This window comes from Hyaena hyaena, unplaced genomic scaffold, assembly GCF_003009895.1.
Source record: "Hyaena hyaena isolate Hyena2069 unplaced genomic scaffold, ASM300989v1 scaffold_135, whole genome shotgun sequence".
NCBI lineage: Eukaryota > Metazoa > Chordata > Mammalia > Carnivora > Hyaenidae > Hyaena > Hyaena hyaena.
This window is the reverse complement of record NW_024080767.1, coordinates 2,171,512-2,194,610: the sequence shown is the minus strand read 5'-3', so window position 1 is coordinate 2,194,610 and position 23,099 is coordinate 2,171,512. Positions and strand designations below refer to the sequence as shown.

The following is a 23,099-nucleotide window of genomic DNA, read 5'->3' as shown; positions in this document are numbered from 1 at the left end:
TGTGTGGCTGCCCGCGTGGCTCTAAAAATAGCTTCTGCAACCCGGCACACAGGAAGTCAGGGGCAATGGGCTGCATTTTCTCCCAAGAAGTCCAGGCTCCAGGGTCACTAAACCCCTCGGGTCATACATCCTCATAGCAGCAGAGAGGCTATGACAAGCTGGCTTTACTGCTCTGGACGACAGAAGTACGAGTACTGTGTGGAGCAGTGGCCCCTTCAAAGCCTTTTGAGAACCGGGCAGTGTGAGCTCTCTGGTAAAGCTCACCCACACGGGGGGTCCTTTATACACCTGGTAGGGTGCTCAAGTCAGTATTTTGGAGTTTGACTTCTGTGCGTGGAGTTCAATGGACCCCCAGGTTCTTAAGAAGTTTCACTTAAAGGAAAAATGAGAGCGATGTTCCTTGAGTGTCTTTTGTGAATGTTGAATTTCTGACGGGGGCAGACGCAGTGGCTGCAGATGGTTTTGCAGACAGAACCAGCTATAGGTTGAACGATTCCTGTGCTGTAACCAAATCTGAGGCTTCAAGTGGAAAGAGGGGCTCTGAGAACCACTCTGGGCGAGTCCCAGCTTTTCACATTAGAGGCCGGCTTCATCTCCCATCCTAACTCAACTTAGGGAAGTTTGTGAATTTATTTATTTACCTTCTTGCCGTTGCTCAGAAAGGTTTATAGCAAGTTTGCTTTCACCTGCACTGAGAATCATACTGACAATAACTATTTTTTTAAGTTTATTTATTTATTTTGAGAAAGAGCAAGTTGGGGAGGGGCAGAGAGAGAGGGAGAGAGAGAGAGAATCCCAAGCAGAGACCAGGACGGGGCTTGAACCCATGAACTGTGAGATCATGACCTGAGCCAAGATCAAGAGTTGGACGCTTAACCAACTGAGCCACCCAAGCGCCCAAACTGACAAGAACTTTTAATCCGGGAGCTACTGTTACTTCTATAGACACCACTCCCAGCAGTGACTGCCATGTGTTATTATGAAGTAAATGGATCAAAAGGGCAGTGAAGCCAAAGAGAGGCCATTAACATGCATTTTTTTCACCCTGTCCCTGGCACCCCAACCTCAGTGAAACGCTCTGATGTGGATACAAATGATAAAACAGCACACCAGCCATTAAGTTGTTAGGGAATTTCTTTAGTGTCTTCCAGATGTCTTAGACAGAAAAGTGCAGAATATTGAATCCTTCATTGACGTACCAGCAAATATGTATTGAGCCTTTACTATATGCCAGGCTCATCAATTCAGAAGTGGAGGGACTTGCCGCTGGGTTTCGGTTATTGTCCCTATAGAACTACTCAGCCTCCTCCAGAAAGAACACTCAGTCTTAGACAGTGTGTGTGCGGAGGAAGAACAGGTGTGGAGACAGGTGTGGGGACAGGTGTGGCACAGGTGGGCTTAGCCCCCCTGTGGCTGAGACGGAAGGTCTCCGTGTGTCTCTCTTTCTCCTGGGCAGTGTCCCCGCCCGGCCTGGCAGCTCCTGGCCCGGCCACAGTTGCCGGTGGAGGACTCCAGCCAGCCTAATTGCGATCTGACCTCTCGGCGTGGTCGAGGCCCTTCTGCCTCGGTGGCCTAGGACTTGTGCTGGTGGCAGACACCTGAACTCGGTCATCTCTCCCCCTACCCATCTCAGCCTCGGCTGCAGGCCCTTCTTGCCTTTAGGAGAGACTCTCAGCCGCCCTTCTGGATTTCAACTCAGCCACCCCCTTCCCTCCGAGGGAGCGGGCCTCCTGCCCCACGGCCACACTGTGTCTTCCTGTTCCATTAGATAAAGGGACCCCCAGATTGTTACAGGCCACCTGTGGGGCAGGGTCCTTCCACAGCCCCCATGGAAAATGGAGGCAGAGGCCCCCCATGCCCTCTGTGCCAACCTCTCCATGGAGCACTTCACTCCCTCTCCCTGGGCCAAGACCGGGAACACGTCGCTGCTCGTCTCCTTCCCATGGGACCGTAGGCAGGAAACCGCAGACTTTCATTTAAAGCACATCTTCCTTCTCCTTGGCACTGGCCCCAATCCTTGGCTTTAGTGAAGCAAGAGGGTTTCCCTCCAGTTGTGAGAGCCCCGTGCCCTGCTTCCTCTGCACTGAGCGTCGCTCCTGAAGGCTCCTAGAAAACTCCAGAGCCGCCTGCCTTGCAGCTTAGAGCAGTGGAGCAGAGGTCACTTAACCCGAAGGAGGAAAGCACGAGGGCGGTGTTCAAACTGTCACCTGTGGCACACGGCTTTGCCTTTTCTGGAGCGAAGAGAAGAGTGTTTCTGCAGGACAGCTTCCCCGAGGCCCCTCTTCCATTCCAGGTTCCAGAGGACAATTGGGGACAGCGGTGATGACCTCTGCCTTTCTCCGGCTTGTTCATTCCCCAGCTCCTCGGAGATCCCTGCCCTCCTTTCTCATCTGCAGACCTGGGCCCCACTCCGGTCCTGGGTCCCGGGGCGGCTGACACGGAGGCCAAACGGCGGTCCCGGCCCCCATGACGTGAGCCGAGAAGCAGTGTTTACCTCCTGAACCCGGAGCCACCAGGCATTCCTGCAGCTTGTCTTCCTCCAGGGAGCCAGCGCCGCTCCCTCAGGCCTCTGTGTTGTTCCTGAGGCTCCTGGAGTAGGGTCTCCACGTCGAGATCCTCCGCCCCACTGGTGTGCTCTGTCCAGAGTGCTGGCTTCCTGGCGGCCACGGACCTATCCTTCGGCTGGGCCCTCTGTCCGGGCTGCTCCCGCTGGGAGTCCGAGGCTCCTGGAGATCCTTGCTGCCGAGCCTTCCTGGCCCAGACCCACCCCTCTGAATCCCGCCTCTTGGCTGGCCTCCTGCATCCCCGGCCCCAGCTCCATGTCTCAATGTGGATTTCTGGTGACCCGATGGCTGAGCTCGATAGGAAATTGCGGGAACCCTCATTTTGCCAGAAGGACTGAAGTTCTCCAGTCTACCTATGGGCTTCTGTGGCCTGAACGACTCCATTCCTTGACTCCAAATGAGCACCTTGACCTTTCCATATACTCTCGGGTCTCAAAGTGGTCAAGAATGGTCTGATGGATGGAGAATGTTTCCATGACCAGGGCGTCCATACGGTCCTCTGCCAAACCCCACAGCATCTCAAAAGTAACTAAGCACAGGGAAAAAAAATTCCTGATGCTTGTAGACATCCCTGCAAAACGGGAATTTTTGCTTGAAGAAACTTGAAATTGCAGAGACTTCAAATCCAAAAGAATATGAGGGGGGAGGAGCAGAGAGGCTGACAGCCATGAAATTAGAGCTCTATAATTTCTCTATAGGCATTCAGGAGGGGAAGAAATAAGAGTCATTTTCTGCTCTGCTTCTAATCCAGATGTTGTCTTCCAGCTCAGCAGAGAAGAACAAGGACAGTGGCGAGGAGACTGGGGAATTTGAAAATCACCCTGTAAAAATACTTTTTTTATTATTATGTATTCCTTGTAAATTTAGCATTCGCTGTAAAAACTTCAAAATATGAAAAAAGTATTAGAGAATCACTCATCATCATACCACTGGTGATAACCACGATTAATATTTCATTAGGGTCTTACATATTTTAAATTATTTTGTACTTTTATGGAAATTGTATATGTCTGTGTTTTAAAAGTCTGATCTATATTCTGCAAGGTTCTCTTCACTCTCTAAAGGGACCACTCTCTACTCTTGAAAATGATCCTTTTTGTCTACCTGCTTCTCTCTAAATACATACTTCCAGTCCTACTTGTGTTTTGAGATTTAGGCATGATTTCTTGACTTCCTACCATGGGAGTTGAGGTAATAGCTCTTTATCACTTACCCACACCTACCCCTGCCACACTTTACATGTACTTCTCATCTCTTCCCCATCCTCCATTATAGTTGTATTCAAATTTTGTTTAGTTGATTTAAAAATATTTGTATTATTATAATAACATACTATTGATCCCCATGGTGTATGTTGATTATTTCCCCTTTCCTGCTCAGCTTTTTGTTTTTCCTGTACTTAATCATTGTCTTTCTATTTATTTCTTTACTTTGTTATCTGTACTTTTCACTAATTCAACTTTAGACTCTCTGCCTCTTGTCTGAATTCCCTCTCAGTCCTCTCAGCCACATTATATAGTCTGTCTAGTTCATCTTTTAGAGGAAAAGTCTCAAGAGAGCTCTGGCCCTTTCCATTGGGACTGGTTGTGCAATACAACACGGATTCTAAGGTTCCCTTCCCCTCTTTCCTGTGTTCTGACCTCATGTCTTTATTTTGGCTTACTCCTTCATTTTAGCGATGCATATCCTCAAGTAAAGTTTTTAGTCCTAGCATGTCTAAAATTATCTGGATTCAAGCTTCCCACTTTTTTCTTTCAGATTTTGAAGGCTGTGTTCTACTGCTTTCTAGGGTGTTTTTTTTTTTTAATAGTTTATTTTCAAGTTGCTTTCCATATAACACCCAGTGCTCATCCCCACGAGTGCCCTCCTCCATGCCCATTGCCCCCCTTCCCCTTACACCCATTCTCTTCAGATCATTTAAATCTTTTGCCTTTTACTGCCTTCTCAGTTTCAACATGGCTATTGGGAAGTTCAGAGCCATTTTGACCCTAGTTCTTTGAGGGTGACTTGTCATTATCTCTCTAGAAATCCTTTTATCCCAGGTATTTTGAAATTTCATGATGATGTACTTTAGGATTTACTTTTATTTATTGTGCTGGGTGCTTGGTAGAACTGTCCAATGGAAACTCATATTTATTGCTGATGTTCTTTATTCGTGTGTGGGGGGGGATATGTTTGTTCTTCATTTTGGAACTTGTTTTATTTGAGTGTTATATCTCCTGGGCCAGTTCTCTAAATTTTTTAAATCTTTGCCTTCCTATTTTTCATTTTAGGCCTTTTGACTATCCATTCTGGGAAATTTTCTTAACCTTATTTTCTAAACTTTCTATTTCTGCTTTTGTATTTTAATTTTTCAGGGTTCTTATTAGTTCTCTAACTCATCTTTTGCTACAACAGCCAGTTCTTGTTTTACGAATGTAATATATTCTCTAAGTATCTAAGGCTATTAATGCTATTTTTTTCAAAACAAAAAGGCACGAACATCTTTCAAACATAATGTAGAATCAAAGAATCCAGATCCCAAATACACAGAGAATACACTATTGTATTCTTTTTATAGAAGTTTCAAAATCAAGCACAACCAATCTACAATGTTAGAACTCAAGATAGTTATCCTTGGGCGGGTAACCACAGATTAATGACTAGGTGAGCACACAGGGAGATTCTGGGAGACTGGTCCTCTTTGGTTCTTAACTTGGATGATGGTTAAATGGGTGTGTTCAGTTTTTGAAAAGTGACAGGGCTGAACACTTGAGATTTGTGTGCTTTTTAAAAAATGCTCTACTTCAATAAAACGTTTTCATTAGGAATGACAGCTGGCCACATTTCTGGAGTCTTTATAAGTTCTAATAATTTTTGTTGACTTTCTTGATTTGAATTTATTTTTCAAGATAGAGCATCATATTATGAACAAATAAACATAGCTTTGCTTTTTTGTTTCCTTTCATTGTTTACCTTTTTTATGGCCTTGGCTGAAATCTACAGAGCAATATTGAATATTGGTGGTGACGGCTTAATGAAATGCTTGAAGTATTTTCACTATTATAACTAATATTGGATGTTTGTTTTAAAAAGATGACTGGTTTGGGAAATTGTCTTTCTAAGTTTGTAGGAGTTCTTCTCGAGAATACATATTTAATGTTTTCGCATGGCTTTTTGGCATTAATCAGTGTGATTAATCTTTCTCTTAATTTATTAATATTTTGAATTGTATTCATAGATGATCTAAAATAGGACCATATTTGTATTCCTGGATCAAACTCTACTTGGTACTGGTGTGTCAGTTGCTAGTACTTTTTTGTTCAAATTTTCTATCCTCCATTGATTAGTGACACTTACATATAGCTTTTCCTTCTGATGGTGTATATGCTATATTTCTTTTTAAAAAGAGCCTTCTTGAGGAGCACCTGGGTGGCTCAGTCGGTTAAGCTTCTGACCTCGGCTCAGGTAATGATCTCACGGTTCGTGAGTTTGAGTCCCGCACTGGAGAGTGCTTCAGTTTCTGTGTCTCCCCCTCTCTCTGCCCCTTCCCCACTCCACTCAGTCTCTTTGAAAATAAATAAAAATTTTTTTAAAAAATTGAAAAGGGCCTTCTTGAATATAATTCACATATCATACAGTTTATCCATTTAAAATGTATAATTAAATGAGTTTTCAGTATATTCACAGAGGTGTGCAACCATTACCATGATTTTAGTACATATTCCTCGCTCTTAAAAAGAAGTCATTTACTCATTTCCTCTGACCTCCACAGTTATGGCAATCACTCATCTACTTTTGGTCTCTACAGATTTGCCAGTCCTGTACATTTCACATAAATGAAATAAGTGATAAGTTATGACTGGCTTCTTTCACTGAGCCTGGTGTTCTCAAGGTGTGTGTGTGCTGTCTTTACTGCTTTTACGGTGAGCGTTGTACATGTTTGGGAAAAATGACAAACTTTTCCATTTTCTTTTATGCTCTGTGCTATTTCAGATTGCATAGTATTTTTCTGTTCCTAAAAAAAAAAAAAAGAAAAAGAAAAAGAAAAGAAAAAATGACAGAATTTACTTATAGTTACAGTCTGGGTCTAGTGCCTTTTTGGATCGTAATCCTGGATGACTTTTCCAGGATTTTAAGTGGCTGGCCTGTGCCAGTTTTCAGCTCTGTCTCAGAAAGCTTTCTGGATTGACATTTCTTCCATTCATCTGTCATTAAAACACGTAAAAGCTTCTTTATGTTTGTGGCCAAAGCCCTTTTCAAGTCCTAATGGCATTTATGTGGGTTTTTTTTTTTCTATCCTTTTAAAAGTAGATTTAATTTTCTAATCTATTTACTTGGCCTTTTCAAAGAATGAGCTCCTGATGTATAATTCCTCTCTTTACCCGTATTTGAATTCTACGTCTGATTTTGTCCTGTGCCCCCTTTCCCTTTGATTTCTTGCATTCTACCCTTTGAGGTGAAATCCCCGTTCATTTATTTTCCTTTTGTCTTGCTTAATAGCAAAGACATTTAACGTTATGTGTTTTCCTCTGTGAACAGACCTTGCCACAGCTCATAAGTTTTTATATGTAGTGTTAGAATTGTCACTATTTTCTAAATAGTGGATAATTTCAGATTTTATTTTCTCTTTGATCTCAGAGGTATTCAGAAGTATTTTTTTTTATAACCCAGTGGTTAGATTTTAGAAATGTAAACATTTCTTCTGAATTTCTTGCTTTCGTTGCATTGTGGTGATTTTTTTTATTTTTTAACTATTAACGTTGTTTTGGAGGAAGGCTTACTATATGATCAACTTTTTTTTTTTTAATTTTTTTTTTAATGTTTTGTTTATTTCTAGGAGAGAGAGACAGGGTGAGCAGGGGAGGGTCAGAGAGAGAGGGAGTCACAGACTGAAACAGGCTCCAGGCTCTGAGCTGGCAGTTAGCACAGAGCCCGACGCGGGGCTCGAACCCACAAACCGCAAGATCATGACCTAAGCGAAAGTCGGACGCTTAACCGACTAAGCCACCCAGGTGCCCCTATGATCAACTTTTTTAATGGTTGTTGGGAAACAGGCTATGTTATGCATTGGGTAGAACATTGGTATGCGTTTCTCAGTTATTGATATTGGCCTCCTCACTTTGTCCCTGAAGAGCCATGTGAGCTGGGCTTCGCAGGGGTGAGGCTCTACCCGCCTTCTGTGTAGTGTCTCATGGGAAGGGGGATCTCTGGGGAGCACAGGCTTACAGGCTCTGGAACAAACATAAAACATCTTGCACTTTTTTTTTTTTTCTGGCAAGTTCTGTTCCATGAAGTGTAGTCATAGTATTCACTCTGCTGAATCCTGGGTAGCTTTTTCTCAATTTTCCTCCATCTGCTTTAAGATGACTGCCAACTCTGCCTAGACCTTGGCCCTCAATTCTCTGTCACTCCTCGTATTCTTACTTGTCCTGGCCATCGTTTTCCCTGTTTTCACTGTTGGTTCAGTGCGTCCTAGACTGTGAACTCCGTAAGGGTAAGAGTCATGCTTACTTTGTTCGTTATCATCTCTCTAGGGCACAGACTCCTGCCTGAAACGCAGTAAGCAGACATATTTTGCACGAATTCAAGTTGAGAGTGGCTGCCTGGGCTGGGGGGGAGGGGAGGAAGGGCACCAACCAGATTTCATTTACGCATCATTCGTACTTCTATTCTGGGTTGTCTAGCATAATACCCTGGGTGGCCAGCAACCTTGATTCCAAAATGCACACTATTGGCATTTTTTGCTCTCTGCCCTTTCTTTACATGTAAGATAGCCCAGTGGAGGGGTGGATGTGGAATGGGGGGGGGGTGGTAGCGGCGTGTGTGTGTGCTCTTCTGTCCTCTTCATTTCTGTTTCGATTCTTCCAGCAACCCTCTCTCCCCTTCTCCCCAAATCCCCAGTGGACACCTAGTGCCTTCATCAGATTCCTTAAGGTCGGTGTCAGCAGACACACACCAATTGGCTTCCTCGGCCTCTCCGTTCTAACTCCTAACTGGCCTTTCCACGTCCCTCTTTCTGTCTGCACCCTCTCTATGACTGACTTGCTAATCTCCTATAAATTCATTCATGCTACAGTATTAAAAGATCGTATAACAATTTAATAAGTTTCATGAGTATTACAACTTTTCATGTTTGGCGTTGTTGTTTCGGGTTTTTTTGAGTTTTCACAAGAGCCTTTATGCATCTCATTTATTTGTTCAGCAAACACTTCTTGAACCTCACTGTGATTAAGGCACTGTACCAGACCCTGTGGGACCAATGGTGGCTCCACTCCCAGAGAAGACAGCTGTCTCTAATGCTTGCGCTCCATGCTCCCCAGTGGGGGTTGGGGAAAGGGCTTTCCATCTGGACCCTCAAATCCCGTTGGGCAAACAGGGCACTGAGCAGGTGACGACTTCTCTTTAAGGGGCATCCTGTTGGCATAAAAGAATAAGCCAGACTTCTAAAACCAAGTAGACCTCGATGAAACCTTGGTCCCCAGGACTTGTCAGCTTTTGGTCTGGTTAATTTCAGTGGGTCTCAGATCCCATGAGAAGTCTCAGGAGACATTGGTGCCTCCTGGGCTTCTGTAGAAGTTAAGGTAGATGACGTGTCTGACTCCCTTTACCTGAGTGTAGGCCATCTTATGGTAGCCAGCCAATTGTTAGCTCTTTCCTATGCTTCTCAAAATCAAGTGCGGGGTGGGGGGGGGGGAGGGGGGAGGACGGGGAGAATGGGGGAGGGATCAGGGAGGGGGAGGGATGTTTGTGCTATCGCATTTACATTTTAAAATAAGCCTCTTTGGGGGCGCCTGGGTGGCTCAGTCGGTTAAGCATCGGACTTAGGCTTAGGTCATGATCTCACAGTTCATGGGTTCGAGCCCCGCATCGGGCTCTGTTCTGACAGTTAGCTCAGAGCCTGGAGCCTGCTTCAGATTCTGTGTCTCCCTCTCTCTCTGGCCCTCCCCTGCTCATGCTGTCTCTCTCTCTCAGAAATAAATAAAAAACATTAAAAAAGTTTAAAAAAAATAAATAAAATAAAACAAAATAAAATAAGCCTCTTTGTAGAAAGGAGCTAATGACATTCTATCTCAACAGCAGGCATAAACAGAAGGCAGGGCACACAGCCACCCCTCCCCCCAGCTCTGTGAAGTCATGCTGTGCTCCTCAGGAGGGCCTCTGTTCTCACCTACCTCCATCCTGCCGGGGAACAGCAAAGCTCAGCATGAAGGCTTGTCGAAGACCTGCCAGGCTCTGTGGCCGGCTGATCCTTTTCCACCACCCATGTGGTGGGACTCTCAATTCTGTCTACCAGCAGACGGACATCTAATTGATCTTTGGTTGCTCCAGGAACAGAGAAAGTAGAGCTTTCCCATTGACCTAAAAGCTGCCTGGCGCGGTAGATGGGCGCATCAGACACGCAGGTGGAGTGAGAGACTTCCACCAAAGAGACAAAGATGTCCGTGTCGGACCACAGCACTGGGGACAATAGTAAACTACCATGAGACTTCTCTATTTCTTACGTAGAATTGTTGGTCACAGATGGCGGAAAAAAATAAATAGAAACTAGGGGAGGAAGAGCCTTCTATTTTTCTAGGTTCTCAACTAGGAGTCCTGTAACAAAAGGTAACCAGAAAAAAATTTTAAAAACCAGAGGCTTAATAACGTGTATATCTCTTATATACCTGGGAGAAATTCAAGGATGGATAAACTCAAAGAGGTGGCTTAGAATTTGGGTTTAAATGCCATGTTCTGTTCAGCTAAAACAAAGTAAGAAGGGTGTGAGGAAAGCATTTACAGGAAGGAGACCAGAAAAAGTACCGTAAGCAAGTATAAGGGTTTTTTTTTTCTTAAATATACTTATTTATTTTGAGAGTGAGAGAGAGAATGAGCAGGAGAAGGGCAGAGGCAGGCAGCAAGAGAGAATCCCAAACAAGTTCCATGCTGTTAGCCCAGAGCACGATGTGGAGCTGGATCTCATGAACTGTGAGATCATGACTGATGGAAGTTTTAGGGTGATGGTGGGGTTTATGGGGTTTCAGTGCTGACAGCCAAGAGAGAATTCTTGAAGACGTTTTTGGTGCAAATGGGTGTTTTATTAAAGCACAGGGACAGGACCCATGGGCGGAAGGAGTTGCACTGTAAGTGTGTTTTGGGGGTGACCCTCCTATGGAGTTGGGGAAACAAAATCGAGAGGGAATTCCTAAAGGGATTTTCATATGCCAAAGACTCACAGATTATTGGAGGCCTAGCTATTGTCAAGCTAAGGTGGTTTTTCCCCTAGCAAAGCATTCACGTCAAGGCAGTAGGGAGTTCTTGGACTTGATTGCCTTTTTCTTGTAAACCGGTGGAGACTCTTACCTGTTTAACCATTTAGTTTTTTGTCCTTTACTGTTTCTGGGTAGCCTGGCGTGTCCAAGGAATGTCACACATATCCCATGGTGGGGGAGGAGGGGTGGGATGGTAAGGCTTGCTTCTGCTTGGCCCTCAGCTTGCCCCATAGTCGCTCATCCATGACCTGAGCCGAAATCAAGATTCAGAGGCTTGACTGATTGGGCCACCCAGGTGCCCCAAGGATAAGGTGTGTGACACAAGTTTAAGTCGGTGCCTTCTCCGTGGACACATTCTCTTGTGATTTGGAGTCTTCCTCCTCCTCCTCCTCCTCCTGGTACAGAGTGACAGGCACCCTGTCAGGAAAGAGAACATTTATAAAGGAAATACCTTTATTTCCTTTATAAATGTTAATTTCCCAGACAAAAGGGAGGCTTCTACTCTGTTTCCAGAGCTTCTACTATATCTACTGTTTCTCCAAATAATCAGCTCAAAATAATCTTTATGTCAAAGAGACATATTTGGGGGGTGGCATATTCTGGTCTCCCACAGTCATATTGTTGCAGGATTTTTTACCTCACTACCCAGGGTCCATTGCCTCACCACTTTGAGAATAAAGAGGTGGACGCAGAATGGGCACAAGTTTATTTGAGTTTAAGATCAGAAAGTGAGAATAGTATGAAAGCTCTCCTTATAGAGAGGGGACATTCAAAAGTGAATGCCCGTGACTACTGGAAAGGGACTTTGTTTTATAGGATCCTGGTCGGCCCCTCTCCTTCTAGGCCTTATTTCTTCTCAGGTTCTCCCCTTCTTAGCTTGATAACTCTAGGTGCTGGGTTACTCATTCCTGATTGGCTTGATTCCATGGTGTGAGGAGTCAGACTGATCATACTGTTGCTTATATAACATACACTTTGTGGTTTACCGGTTTTAGTGAGGTATTTTGTTTGTCAAATACCTAAGGAAAACCGGAGGGGGAGTGGGTGGTGTCTATTCCATTTTTAAGAGGAACCCTACACCCCAGGGAGTTTGCTCAAGATCACATGCTCCCGGCATTGTTTTAAAATATGTATTTCTTAGGGCTTCTTGGGTGGCTCAGTGGGTTAAGTGCCCGACTTCGGCTCAGGTCATGATATCATGGCTCTTGAGTTCAAGTTCGAGTCCTACATCGGGCTCTGTGCTGACAGCTCAGAGCCTGGAGCCTGCTTTGGATTCTGTGTCTCCCTCTCTCTGCCCCTCCCCACTCTCATTCTCTCTCTCAAAAATAAGTAAAGATTGAAAAAATTTTTTAAATACGTATTTTTCCCCACCTAGGATCCTCAGGTCCTAACCTTTCCCTCTCTGCCTATTTGTCTTATCTTTCCCTATATTTTGGGGTGGCATGTTAGAGTCTTCTACAAAACCATCTCCCCGCTGTCCTAACAACCACAAGTAGAGCTGCTGTTTGCCTGGCCGCTGGCCACCTGTGATCGGTATACGTGGCCAGACCTTTTGAAGGGATAAGGGACTTAAATAAAAAGTATAGGGGAATTAGGCAGACATAAGACTTCACATTCCTGGAAATTTGCTCACGCCTCTGGGTGAAACCCAGCCGTTTAAGAATGTATTGGCCAGAATATCACCACCCCATTTTTCCTAGGTCTAATAGACTATAGACACCATAGACTTGTCAAGGGAAAACCAGGTGTGAACACTGGAAATACCATCCTGTGGATGTTAGGCGAACAACTTGAGGGGGCAAAAATGGAGACAGAATGTAGGAGTGAGCCTTTCATTTTTCTTAAGGCACTGAAATAAATTGTTGACTTATTGCACTATCTTCTCATTAAGAAGCTGAGTATTCAGTGACTTCTGTGCTAAGTATTCAAAACAGGGAGGTGATAACAGAAGGATTTCTTTGAAGCAGAGTAAAATAGTCCTTCCTCCAAAAGGAATGGAAGGGCACTGGAGAATGATTGCCAGGGCTGGTTTTCTTTCATGTGTGTATTCATTCAGTGTCCTTTTTACCCAGTGGGGCATAAACATACATCATTTAAATTAACGTAAAAAGTCAGAAATGGGAACTCCATTAACATAGCTTCAGGGGGTTTTAAGTGCTTCCATTTGATTGCTTGATGCCCTGCTGGGCCTCCCTGAGCTGGGCTGGTGGCTGGTGGCTGGGGGCGGGGGGGGGGGTGTCGGGGTGTCTCCCCTCCAGGGTCTATGCCTTTCCTTGTCCTGCTCTGGAGTGTCATTCAGGGTGGCTTATCTCAGCTCTGTGCCCTATCCCACAGGTGTCCCAACAGGTCTGAGTTATTTATTATGTAACTGCTATATGCTCATTGCATGACCCTCTGGGACAAGAAAGAATGCACATCTTTAGGTTTTGAATAAAGTAAAAATTGGTGCGATTTGCTAGATGTCCAGGAATGCTGCCCTCCCGCTCCCACCTGCTGCAAGAAGGATGCAGGCCTTCCGGGAAAAGCAGAGCCTTGCGCTCAGTGATGGTGGGGCTATGAGCTGCTCTGCCTTAAAGATATACCCCTCCTGGAGATCTGGAGGATTCTCCCTCCTTGTTGGGATGCCGAAAGGGGGTGCTAGGCATAGGACTCCCTTATAGTGGAGAACCTATCCCCATCCCCAGGCATTCATGCCATCCATTCAAAGAGTGTTAAAAAAAATAGATGACACTTGTTAAAATCCTAAGGAAGACTTTATTCAAGATGATTGTAGCAGGGCTTAACTCTGTTATAATAGGGGAGAGAAAGAGCTCAACTCTACATACAAGGACAAATCGGGATTTATAGCCAAGGAGCTTGGTGACAGGGTCAGTGGATAGAAAAGCACTAAGAGGGAACATCATGGGTGGGGGGATTCTCACTAAACTGACCTAACGGGATTCTTCCTGAAGGCAGGCCAGGTGCTTAGGCATCAAGTGTGGGGTGAAGAAGTTGACCATATTCCAGTAGCGGGGGGTTCTCTCTAAACTAACTTTGCAGGATCCCTGCTAAAACAAGACTCATCAAGGAGGGACCTAGAAGGCCAAGATCAAGGCCCAGTGGAGAAGAGGGCTCAGAGGTGCCTTACTGAAGTTTGGTTAAAGACCGTCTTCATTAAGGGATTCTCTTCTACTCTCCTTCTCCTCCATGCCCTAGATGCACCTAACCTCTAAACAGGAGTGGGGTGCAGGCTTTCTTTGGTGATGCCCCGAAACAGAACGAAGCTGTTTACTGGCCCTCCATTCTCTTCCCCCAGCATCACCTTCAAGCCACGATGATTTTCTGGAAAATGATCTTTCGTTCTTTCCTGTCTCCTTGTGCAAATGAAAAGGGCAGGGGTTAGAACACTCCTTGGTGATGCTTTCACCTTGCTTATCTGTGACCCCCACCAGGTCTGTGGAAGCCATCAGGATCCCTACTACCCTGGCGCTGGGGAGCTGGAGAGACACAGGGAGGCGATTGCTTTTCCTGGTTGTTTCCTTTTCCCACTACTGTTGTTTTCAGCCTCCGAAACACACTTTAGTTCCAGACTTCCAACGTAACATGCGGAAGAAAAACATGAAAGAAACTTAACGTGAACTACTCAGCTTGCTCCCTAGAGAGTGCTTCTTCATAAGGGAGGTTGGATCACCTTTGCTCCTCCCAAGAAGACTGCGTCGCAAGAACACATACAAAAGAGAGGGTGCTTTCCTACCCGGCTTCATGTCCTACTGTGTGTAAGCCACACATGTCCAGCATGGGTGGGAATCAAATTCCAATCAGCTTCTTGGTCTCATGGAGTCTGTTTCGTAGAAGCATTTGCTCCCTGCTGTGCCTACTCCTCACCTACTTTCTCCCTTCTGTGGGTCTCGAACCTCTTTCAGGTTATGTCTGTCCACAGCGCTTGGGGCTCCCAGGATATATAAAGAAGAGGCTCAGGTGGGAGCCTGGGTGGCTCAGTCAGTTGGGCGTCCGACTTTGGCTCAGGTCAGGATCTCATGGTTCACGGGTTTGAGCCCCGCGTCGGACTCTGTGCCGACAGCTCAGAGCCTGGAGCTGCTTCTGATTCTGTCTCCCTCTCTGCCCCTCCCCCACTCATGCTCTGTCTCTTTCTCTCTCTCAAAAAATGAACAAACATTTAAAAAAATTTTAAAAAGAAGAGGCTCGGGGCCAGTTGCGTGGTAGGCGAGGAACTGGGGTGGGATTTGCAGTGTGTTAGAGCCACTTGCATGTCAGCTGTACTGTTATACATCAGTGGGGTCAGCTGTGTCTTCCAAATATGCCTGTATTCACGAAGGACCCCCATGTGATTGAGTAACTGCTGACTATATTACAAAGGCATTACTCTTTAAAAACTATTGGGTTAATTTGGAGTGATGCAGAACACGATGATGGCCAGAAGACGGTGGTCATCCATGGAGAAACACAGGGTCAAGGAGCCCTGTTTTTCATCAGCTTGTTTTATATAAAAGATGTGTGCTTGAAAAAATTGCCTCAAAAGTAATTTCTGCATTTTAATACTACTTATCTGACTCCCTCCCATGGCAGGACTTGGCCTGCTGAGCTTAATGATAGAAGCTTTGGGGTTCTGGGGACCCGAAGTTCATGCAACAGAGTTCCATTGTAGATGGCAGGAAACAAAGAGGTCAAAGTCTATAGGGAAACCTAAAGTCCAAATACTGGGAAAAGCAGACACGGAAAAAAATTAGTGATGGGGACCAAAGAGCTTCAGAGGCAAGGCGTGCTGCAAAAATCACACAGGGTCCTGGGGGAGAGCTTCTATGCCAGTTTGGCCTTGCGTCTGGATTTTATGAATTGGCTTGTGGGGGAGAATGCAGGTGTGTTCTAGCACATTCTAGATATAAGAGATGGGCTCCCCTAAACTCACTGGTTTGTGTTCCTCCCATCTTGATCTTGGGTTGGTGACATCTATCCCAGCCCAGGGCACCTTGATTGCTCCCCCCGGGGCTGCTTACATTCCTGTATTCACCCTTCTTCTATTCTGTCTCTCATTCATTCTTCTATTGATCCAATAACAGTTTACTGAGCTCTTAATACTTGCTGGGTTCAGCGTCACGATCATAAACCAAAATAGAAGTTTCTTCTCCTTAAGGAGCTTGGAGATTGGGCTGTTATCACACCCATGAACCCACAGTTACAAACTAGCCAAGTGCTTACCAGTAAGGAACATAGTGCTATAAGAAGGTAATCAGGGAGGTTGTCCCCATAATGGAGACATTGGAGTAGAGAGATGACAAGTAATAGGAGTCCAATAGGCAAAGGAATGGGAGAGGATGGAGAATGTTCTGGGCTCAGGGAATGGTCAGTGAAGGTTCACGGATGGGAAACAGTATCATAGATTCCTGGAAGCTCTAGGAGGCTATTGCTGGAGGGAGGAGGGATGCAGGAACCGTGTAAAAGAAGGTTCTGGAGTCCCAGAGATCTGGGTTCAAACGTTGGCTCCACTGTGTCGCTCTGGGCAAGTTATTTAAACTTTCCGTGCCTCAGACTCCTCATTTGTAAATAAACAGTGCCACCAGCACAGTGACCAGTTAACAGTACTTGAAAATTGTTACGTGAGCAGACATCAGATGTTCTCACCACAAAAAAGAATACACGTGTATCAAATTATTGCTTTGTATATCTTAAATTTACACCATGTCGCATATCAGTTATATCTCAAGAGAGCCAAACAAAACAAAATAAAACCAACAGTCATAGCTATCACCTAGAGAAATTGCTAGGATGGTACCAGCCCGTGTGAACGGCAGCCAGGGAGCAGAGGATCAATGGGACTTCATCATACACTTGGAGATGTTGTCCGCTGGAAAAAAATGTTGGTCCCAAGATGTGTAGTATTCTTACATTTACTGTTGTAGTCGAGTTCAGAAAGTAATGCCAGCAAAAGGCTTCCAAAAATAAGAGAGAAAGTATGAATACGAAATTAAGTTTGAGGGCAACGTTGTTTGGTTGGTTGATGTTTTGACCCTCCTAGAATGGAGGACAAACACCATTAGAAGTCAAATTAAGGGGGGCGTTTGGGGTTGACTGTCCCTTCCCAGTGTCAATCATCTGGAGTATTTGTACATCTCTCCCTGGTTGTTCAGACCCAGATTCAGAAGGGAAAAAAATCTCTTTTTAAACTGCCAGCTATTGGAAATGAAAACATTGATCCAAGCAGAAAGAAGGGAGATGATGTAAAAACCGTAGCAGAGATTTAAAGCGGATCAGAAAATGAACAGACTAGAGACCTTGCTTAGGTAAGACACCCAAGGGCACCCGAGCGCTACAGACAGGTGACGAGGAATCACAAACGGGGTCAGTTGTCTGATTCTTACATTTCAGAGAATGAGGGTGTGTGTGTTTTGCATATTGAGTAACATTTGGGTTCATATTTTTTAAATATATATCCAGAGGGATCATTAGTTTTCCCTGCTCCCCCCTATCCGTTTTTCTCAAACTTTCTTTTTTCCGATGGAAGTTCATTGTTTGAGATGCTCTTGTGGACTGAAATCCAGCCCCATCTGATTCCCCAAACCACAGTTTAACCCGTTGGACATTTTGAAAAACAGACATGCAGTTGTAATCTATAATTTACTTGTGACCCCAACGTGACTGGGCCCCCATGGGCATGGCCTCTTTTCTTCTCCTGGGACCCTTCTAGAAGTAGGGCTGGGCACCAGATATTCCAAGAACCATTTCGGCTCTACAAAGCGTGTTTGGTGTAAAGTAGATTTTACAGGCAATTAACGCAGGAGGAAGCAGAGGAGAGCGCGTCACACGCCACAGCAGTGGTTCACAAAATCGCTATGAAATACCTGATTCTACCCTTCTGTCTCCCCATTGGTTGCCGGGTCCCTGCTGCTTCTTCTCCCTGTATCTTCCTGTGGCTCCACTCCTATCCTAAGCACCTTAACGCCTGGCTTTTCCTGTCTGTTTTTCTCAAGCCCACAATCCCTTTTAGCAAACAAAGAACCCTTCGGGGCCGCCTCCTTTGCAGTTAGAACTTACAAACAACAGATAATGCTTTCCCGTCACAGATAGGTACTTTTCAGTTTGCATGTGTATGTTGGTTCAATCCTAATATTTGCATTTTATGATTGTGTTCTGAAGTAGTTGAAAAATAAGCCACCTCTCCCCAACCAGGCACATTGTGCGTCTCCCCTCACACAGCTTGATCGGTGCTTCATTTCTCACGTGGGCTGTTGTGAAAGACGTTTACTGATGCTTACTGTTTTACCCAAGGCAAACCACAAGCTTTTATGGAATCCTGGCAAAGCTTGTTTAATGGGACACAACCAGGCACTTGCCCCAGCCATCAGGTTATGACAGTACGATGCGGTGGGCCCCCAAGCCAGACCTTCCTTTCTAGCTGTGTGACCTTGGACAACTCTCCTAACCTCTCTGGGACTCCGTTTTATCATCTTCAGAATGAGGATTCACAATAGCACCTATCTCATGAGCTTTGTGTGAGGATTAATGAGTTAAATAGCACTAAAGCATAATTTAAAACCGTGCCCTGCATCCACGTAGGAAGCGAAAACACAACATTTCATTCAAGTTGTTAATTCACAGAAGAATCGATAAGACGTGAAGTCCAGTTCAAATGAAAGTTTGATTTACAGAGATTTATATCCTTTGCCAGGAAAAAAAAAATTTCATTACAGGTAGCACGTGCCTGTTCCCTTCCTGTGTTCTAGAATGTATCAGCCACTCCTGCTGGAACGCCCTCCACCCCCACCCAAAGATATCCACATCTTCACCCCCAGAACCTGTAACTTATTTTTGATGGTAAAAAAATGGCTTTGCGGGTATGATTTTGAGATGAAAAGATTAACCTGGATTATCTTCATGGGCTCTGAATGGAATCACGTGTATCCTTTGAGGAAAGAAGCAGAGGGAGATTTAGTGGGCATGCGCACGTGTGCACGCACGCGCACACACACACACCCCAAGGCAGTACGGCCACAAACCAAGGAATGCCGGTAACCACCAAATGCCAGGAGCAGCAAGGAACGGGCCCTCCTGTGCAGCGTCTGGAGGAAGTGCAGCCCTTGCAGATGCCATGAGTTCAGAGCCCAGTGAAACATACTGATTTCAGACTTATGGCCTCCAGAAGGAGAGAGACAGAGAGAGAATAAATTTCTGTTGTTTCAAGCCAGCAAGTGTGTAGCAATTTGTAACAGCAGCCCCAGGAGCTGCCTTCAGACATGTAAAATCAATCAAAAGCCCCGACTCCCTGGAGGGTGTGCTGGATGCCACCCAGAACACCACAGAAGGGATTTCCAGGGATCTCTTCTACCCATTCCTGTGTCTGGATAATTCTCCCTGACAGTCTTGGGTTGGGATACCTATACAGTCTACAGTATGTAGGACTTACACGGAGAATCCGATCCACCGGAAGTGTTACTTAGCAGCAGCTTTAATATTGCTCTCGCTACTACTAATCAATTACCTTCACTATTTTTTGTGTTCCCAGCTGGGCTTTTGCTCTGCTGGGGCTGTGTTGATGGGGACCAGTGATTCGCTTGACTAACCGGGACCTACGTCCTATGGAAAAGAATGATGGGATCATACGTGGCGGGGGGGGGGGGGGGGGGGGGGGGGGGGGGGGGGGGGGGGGGGGGGGGGGGGGGGAATGGTTGTTCCCGTGATTTGTGTTTCTGCTCTCAAGTGCAGGAAGGCAACAGCATCAGGGGTTGGCGGTGATGGCTCTGTAGTATCTACGCCTCCCTGGCTCGGTGTCCTGAGCCCCTGGGGAGATACAGATAGCAAACAGGAGAATTAGATGGAAAGATGTGTGGTTTTCAAGGAACAAAAGAGTCGTGGTGAGTGCCAGGAGGATATAAAGAAGCTTGCTTAGAATCACCCCCCTCCCCCTCCCCCCCCACAGCAGAAGGAAGTGCCTATTGCTAGCTTAAAAGGAGATTATATATACTTTTTAATGAATGAGGGAAAACCATCAGCTCTATTCAGAATAGAGTGTGACATTTAATAGCGTATTGAATTAATGTGGGACTGTGGCTGTCACGGAGGTGGGAGAGGGGACATTTGACAGTGGATGGTGACATTTTTGGTCAGCACAGCCCCAGGTGCTGCTGGTGTCTGGTTTGTAGAGGGCAGAGGTGCAGCTAACCAGCCTGCCCAGAACTGCCTGCCCTCGAGAGCGTATGCAGCCCTGCAGGTCAATAGTGCCAAGGCGGAGAAGCGTGCATCCCAGGCCGAGAGTTCTAGATTCCCAGAATCCGAGGCCCCGAAGGGACCCTAGAGATGACGAAGTTGAGTGGCTTCCAGGTGACATCCTTCAGATCCCACAGGGTGGGATGAGGAGGTCCCCAGACCCACAGCAGGCCCCGTGTGGGGTGTGAGGTGGTCCCAGGGGCCACCGTGTCATTGGATCCTCTCTCCTCTGTGTTGATGTGGGACTGAGCATCTCAGCTGGGTGCCATTTCTGCTCAGCAGAAGTTTGAAAATAACGGATGTGTTTTAATCCTTTTATTTTGTAGCTGCAAAGTAGAACTAGGGCAGAGCTCACAGGTAGTGACGGCGCCCTTGGGAGCCCAGCGTCCCGGCTTCCGCCGCGCTGGAACCGACCCACTCATGTGGGTCCCCTCAGACCCCGTCAAAAAAACCTGTGACACTTGACACTGTTGTCTGAAAAATCTTTCCAACAGGAACTGGTTTAGTTTCTGACCATAATGAATGGTCATCGAGGATCTTACGGAGACTATTTACTGAGGCATTTACCAGCCTCCCCTGGTTTGGGCCCTGAACATTTAGAGGGTATAAAATTTACAGCTGAAATTACCCAATTCCAGTGCACGTGGTAGAAGATGGAGTTTTAAATAAATCCTCAGCTTACGTATTGGCCTCCTCCACACAGAAAGCGGTGAGGACCGGGGTCAAGAGGACACACTGGGTGCCCTGCTGTCATTCCGTGTTCCTGCTCGGTGGCTGTCTCGCACCTGTGACCGCCCTTCTTCTCTTTGGAGCAGATGCTACCTGAGTCTAGCCTTTCTGAGATCAAAGCAGAAACTCGTTTCCCTGCGTCCTTGTAGCTCAGGGAGCTTCTTGGGCCTGACTCCCCTGGGGGACAGTTGGGGAAGACAGCGATAGGAAGACGTGTCACAGCACACCCATTCTCGGGACAGGGAGGAGAAGCCTCTGAAAAGCTAAAGTGGTGCCTGTTTTTGTCGGGGTGTCTTGTTCCCATTGGACAAGGTGGCAGCCACCTGAAGGCCTCCCCTCATAACTTCCTGTGCAGGTGAGTCAGCTAGGGTCGGTTCTGGAGGTAGCAGCTCAGAACAAGTCCTGGGGGAGCCCCGGGAGCTCAGCCGGTTGGGTGTCTGACTTCAGCTCAGGTCGTGATCTCACACTTTGTGGGTTCGAGCCCTGTGTCGGGCTCTGTGCTGGCAGCTCAGAGCCTGGAGCCTGCTTCGGATTCTGTGTCTCCCTCGCTCTCTTTCTCTGCCCCTCCCTTGCTCGAGCTCTATCTCTGTCTCTGTCTCTCTGTCTCTCTGTCTTTCTCTCTCTCTCTCTCTCTCTCTCTCAAAAATAAACGTTAAAAAAATTAAAAAATAAAAAACTCCTGAGGCAGAAGAAGGAGGGCACTAGAACTATCTCAGAGACCAAATCACTCGGCATTTCCGCACTTCTGTGAAATCCTGTGACCATCAGACAAAGCTTCGCCGCTCTCTCCTTCTCTGAGTCGCCCACCCTAATCAGGCAGCTTTTGGAAGCCCTCACGGTAGTCTCTGGTCTGAGACCAGAAATCATCCTTCACAGTTGAGGTCGGGGCCACAGGCGTTCTGAGCGAGGCGTTGCACGGCCCTGGGCGACCATATGTACGACTGACTCAGTCTCTATACTTAAATTTCTAAAAATGGTTCAATTGAAGTAAAACCAGGAAGTTAAAAAATTTTCCACCCCGTTTTTCACCGTGTTGCTCAACACATACGGCTTCAGGTGGGCTCTGTTCTGGGGAGAAGCCACAGGGGAGTGTCCGTGATGGGCTTGGAGGACAGGCGGGTGGTTAATTGATTCAGGCAAGAGTCTCTGAGTGATCAACAGCACAGACCTTTTCTTTTCAGCTGGTCAGTGAGAAAGAAGTCTCCCGAATTCTGTCTTCGTGGCTGTCTTTCTTTCTCTTGGGGGGCGGGGGGGGGGGGGGCGACGCGTTCATTTGTAAGTAGAAAGCTGTTTAAGGGTCTGTGGAAATGTCCGGAGACTGTGAAATCAAAGACTATGTCTGTGGAGATGGCGTGAGGCTCATGCTCAGATGAATAACACAATTGCATTTGGATGGGCCGGGGCTGAGGACCTGCTAATGGTGTCTGAGTCAAGGACCCCTGTGATGTTCTCAGGCTGCAGGGCCCACTTTGTTGCCACTTCAGCCGTTTTTCCAGAAAGTGTTCAGATGGAAACTCTACACCAGAGCTGCCTTTGTGAGCTGAGTCCCATCTCTGTGCCTGATGCCGACAGACTCACATTCTCCCTCCCTCTGAAGTGAACCCCTTCTCCACCAAGCAGGGCCTTCCTTTGAGAAGGTGCTTTTTGCCACCTGGCATATTTCTGCCCTTTGACCACGTAGGCTCGTGTGTTCCAGGCCATGCTACAGCAGTTGGGCCGGTGCATGGTAATAGGCACAGACCCGTGGCCGTGGTGGGGGCGCCCCTCAGAGTGCTCCTGACCCTCTGGCTGGGCCTCTTCCCGGGGAAGGGTCCCTGCGGTCAGGCCTCCTGGCTACCCCATAGTGCCTTTGGTTCTGTCTCCTGCTGTGATGTCTCCCATTTATCTGATGCCCCAGATGTCAACGCCGTGGATGACAGGCTGCCCAATGCACAGCTGTCCACCAAAAGGTGCTTTGGTGACACATGTTCACCATGGTGCCATTGGTGCCTGACGTCAAGGACTCTGTTTGTCATCACTGCAGAAGGGGCCAGTGTCTACTGTGCTGAGGCTTTGAGCTTTCAACCCCAGTATTTTCCAGGGCACTTGGGTGGCTCAGTGGGTAAAGCATCAACTCTTGATTTCGGCTCAGGTCATGATCCCGCAGTTTGTGGGTTCGAGCCCCCCATCGGGTTCTGTGCCACCAGTGAGGAGCCCGCTTGGGATTCTCTGTCTCCCTCTCTTCTCTCTGCCTCTCCCCTGCTCCACACTCTCTCTCAAAATTCAATTAATAAACTTGAAAAAGACAACAGCAATATTTTGCTGAATGAGCCCTTTCACGGCAGCCGGGTCAGCCCAGAGGTAGAGAGCAGTGAGCCTTTGCAGCTTGCCTGTGAAG

General features: G+C 46.5%; 1 protein-coding gene across 2 annotated transcripts in view; it reads left to right on the top strand.

Moving 5' to 3' along the window:
• Positions 1-23,099, top strand: part of GALNT17 (polypeptide N-acetylgalactosaminyltransferase 17) — a 445,667-nt gene that overhangs the window by 252,251 nt on the left and 170,317 nt on the right. The window lies entirely within an intron of this gene.